This window comes from Salvelinus sp. IW2-2015, linkage group LG35, assembly GCF_002910315.2.
Source record: "Salvelinus sp. IW2-2015 linkage group LG35, ASM291031v2, whole genome shotgun sequence".
NCBI lineage: Eukaryota > Metazoa > Chordata > Actinopteri > Salmoniformes > Salmonidae > Salvelinus > Salvelinus sp. IW2-2015.
Genome location: NC_036874.1, coordinates 6,759,339 through 6,763,151, shown reverse-complemented (window position 1 = coordinate 6,763,151; position 3,813 = coordinate 6,759,339). Strand labels below are relative to the sequence as shown.

Sequence of the window (3,813 nt, the reverse complement as noted above, 5' to 3'; positions counted from 1 at the left end):
GGCCTGCTACTCAGGCCCAGAAAGCTAAGATATCATATATTATAGCATTTGGTTAGAAAACACTCTGAAGTTTCTAAAACTGTTTGATGATGTCTGAGTATAACAGAACTCATATGGCAGGCAAAAACCTGAGAAAAAGATCCAACCAGGAAGTGGGAAATCTGAGGTTTGTAGTTTTTCAAGTCATTGCCTATCGAATATACAGTGTCTATGGAGTCATGTATTAGCTGTTTCAACCAGGTGTCTAGAGTGCCATGAGCTCACTCAGGCGCGCCCCGTGAGAGTAGCTGCGTTCCTTCTCCTTTCTAAAGACAAAGGAATTCTCCGGTTGAAACATTGAAGACTTATGTTAAAAACATCCTAAAGATTGATTCTATACATGTTTTGACATGTTTCTACAAACTGTAATGGAATTTTTTGACTTTTCGCCTGGACTAAGTGTGCCTGTGCCGTTGTGAATTTGGATTTGTGAACTAAACGGCGAACAAAAAAGGAGGTATTTGGACCATAAAATGACTTTATCGCACAAACAAACATTTATTGTCAAAGAGTAAGAGAATATTTATAATACTATTTCTGACTGTTGACTCCACAACATGGCGGGTACCTGTATGCTTGTTTTTGTGTCTGAGCGCTGTACTAGATTATTGCATGGTGTGCTTTTTCTGTAAAGTTTAAAAAATCTGACACAGCGGTTGCATTAGGGAGAGTTTATCTAAAGTTCCATGTATAAAACTTGTATCTTTAATCAATGTTTATATGAGTATTTCTGTAAATTGATGTGGCTCTCTGCAAAATCACCGGATGTTTGAGGCAAAACATTACTGAACATAACGCGCCAATGTAAATAAGATTTTGGATATAAATATGAACAAAACATACATGTATTGTGTAACATGAAGTCCTATGAGTGTCATCTGATGAAGATCAAGGTTAGTGATCATTTCTCTATTTCTGCTTTTTGTGACTCCTCCTCTTGGCTGGAAAAATGGCTGTGTTTTTCTGTGACTAGGTACTGCTCCTAACATAAATCAGATGGTGTGCTTTCGTCGTAAAGCCTTTTTGAAATCGGACACGGTGGTGGGATAACAACAAGTTTATCTTTAAAACGGTGTAAAATACTTGTAGTTTGAGGAATTTTAATTATGAGATTTTGTTGTTTGAATTTGGCGCCCTGCACTTTCACTGGCTGTTGTCAAGTCGATCCCGTTAACCCGATCTCAGCCGCTAAGAGTACTGTAACTGGAATCCATTACAATCACATGATGCAACAGAAACAGCCCTCCCACTTGTCTGGATTATTGCCAGGCCAGGGATGAAAAACTGAGGTGCATTTCTCCAACGCTGAGCACACACATTTCAAGACCCCTACCCGTCCCCAAACATTGTTTGTGTGTGCAGGCTATGGAAACCCACGTCATGGTTCATCCACTCTGCTCTCCACCAATGTGAAGCCATCTGAGTTTTTTTCTGTAGGTTATATGCCGCGTTCACATGCGACATTTCTAACATGCCGTTTGTTGAACGAAGCACGTGTATAACTAAAACAAATTAGCAAGTCGAAATGTCAGTTCTGAATAGCACGTGAGCATGGCAATATCTAAGAGCTCGTCAGGTTGGACTAGAGGTCGACCGATTAATAGGGCGATTTCAAGTTTTCATAACAATCGAAATCGGTATTTTTTACACCGATTTGGCCGTTTTTTTTTTTTACACCTTTATTTAATCTTTATTTAACTAGGCAAGTCAGTTAAGAACACATTCTTATTTTCAATGACAGCCTAGGAACGGTGGTTAACTGCCTCGTTCAGGGCAGAACGACAATTTTTACCTTGTCAGCTCGGGGATTCAATCTTGCAACCTTTACAGAGTAACTAGTTCCAACGTGTTTACTCTGGGCACCTTATTCATCCAAGCTACTCAATACTGCCCCCAGCCATAAGAAGTTAAAAGCTGAGGGGTCAGAGGTCTAAGGTAAACTACTGCCATGGTGCTATTCCATGTTACACCTCATCTACTTGTGTGTGTTTTTAAGACATGTTAAAKTAATCTTTGTCATGTGTTTATGACACATTGAAGCTGTGTGTGAGTTGTTAATTTGCGTGTCAGTGCGCTTGCCATGCCTCTTACAAAGGGGAGGGAATATCTGATCCAATCTATTTTAGGTGACGCCCCCTCTTGCGTTGCCTATATAAGTCCTCTGCTGACAGAGAACCTTTTCTTCACTCCCTTCACTTGTTTTGTGCAAGACCGGAGGAAAAGGTAAGTGTGTGTGCTGTTGGTCAGAGCCCTGCTGTTAGCACCAGCTACAAATTGCTCTGGAGGGTCAGAAAAGGACTAGGCTGCAAATTGTTTTATTTAACGTTCATGTGTTGGAGAAGGATGTACTGAATGCATGGAAGAAGATGGGAATTCATGGATAAATATGTAGTCTATACTGTAAAATATTAGAGGGTGTGTTAATAATTGATTGTTGTAAATAGGTATGACTGGTATTTGGCGCTATGAGTGTGTGGATTCTGCTCTCCCTTCCCGCTAACTAAGTTTTTATATCTAATATTCAAGAATGAGTTACATAGGTGTGGTCTCAGTGTTTTTAAGWCTGAAGAATGTTGTCAATGTAGCCTATGTATCTGGAACGGTGTATTTATTAGAAGACTGAGACRCATGACATTGCGTAAACAACTCAAATGTACCCGAAGGAGAGGGTGTTCAGTTCCATGGATCAGGGATGTAAGGGAAGACTTAAAGGAGCCCTGAGCCTCAGTCTATTACATTAAGTGGAGTRAGAGGGTTGTAAGAAGGAGGGTGAAGGGGTTCCCAACTTCAACCCACATCCCAGTCATAACATTGGACACGTCCACTGATACCACAGAACAGTCTTGGTATGCTGTTACCTACCACTTTGATGGGTGTGTGTGTGTGCACGAAGTTTGTTCATGGGGTGTGGGCTATTTCCATAGTCAAACACACTCTGGTGAAGGAATACCCAGGTATTTAGTTTGCACTAGAGGTCGACCGATTATGATTTATTCAATACCGATTTTATTGGAGGACCAAAAAAAGCCGATGGCGAAATAGGCTGTGATTCGATGATAAATTAACAGGCACCGCATTGATTATATGCAACGCAGGACAAGCTAGTTAACCTAGTAATATCAACCATATGTAGTTAACTAGCGATTATGTGAAGATTGATTGTTTTTTTTAATAAGATACGTTTAATGCTAGCTAGCAACTTACCTTGGCTCCTTGCTGCACTTGCGTAACAGGTGGTCAGCCTGACACGCAGTCTCCTCGTGGATTGCAATGTAATCGGCGTCCAAAAATGCTGATTACTGATTTGTTATGAAAACTTGAAATCGGCCATGCCGATTAATCGGTCGACCTCTAACCTGTACTGACCTCGCCTTCTGGATGATAGCGGGGTGAACAGGCAGTGGCTCGGGTGGTTGTTGTCCTTGATGATCTTTATGGCCTTCCTGTGACATCGGGTGGTGTAGGTGTCCTGGAGGGCAGGTAGTTTGCCCCCGGTGATGCGTTGTGCAGACCTCACTACCAAGGGGAGAAAAGTGTGTGTGTGCTCGCACCAGCTGGAGGTTGTATTCATGGTTTGTTGCATTCCTGCCCTGACATGTCCACAGGGCTTCAACTGAGCTATAGATCGGTCTCTCTCTCATTTCTTCACCTGAACCTAGTTCATTGCCTGATCGTTAGACCACCAAGTCAAGTAGCTAAGATTCAATAGAACATATTGGTGTCTGCAGCCCTGTAAGTTGTTTGTGGTTCAGGTCTCCTCCCTCCTGGCCTGGG

The 3,813-nt window shown here is 41.8% G+C and overlaps 1 protein-coding gene across 2 annotated transcripts in view; it reads left to right on the top strand.

The window, feature by feature from the left end:
- nt5c3a (5'-nucleotidase, cytosolic IIIA) overlaps window positions 1-3,813 on the top strand; it is a 28,104-nt gene that overhangs the window by 15,791 nt on the left and 8,500 nt on the right. Inside the window, exon 1 of one of the 2 annotated variants that reach the window (XM_023980309.2) lies at window positions 2,223-2,262. The exons of the other annotated variant lie outside the window; for it this stretch is intronic. The gene's annotated coding sequence lies outside the window, so the exon portion shown is untranslated. Of the gene's footprint in view, window positions 1-2,222; window positions 2,263-3,813 lie in introns of those variants that run through there. 2 annotated transcript variants of the gene reach the window in all.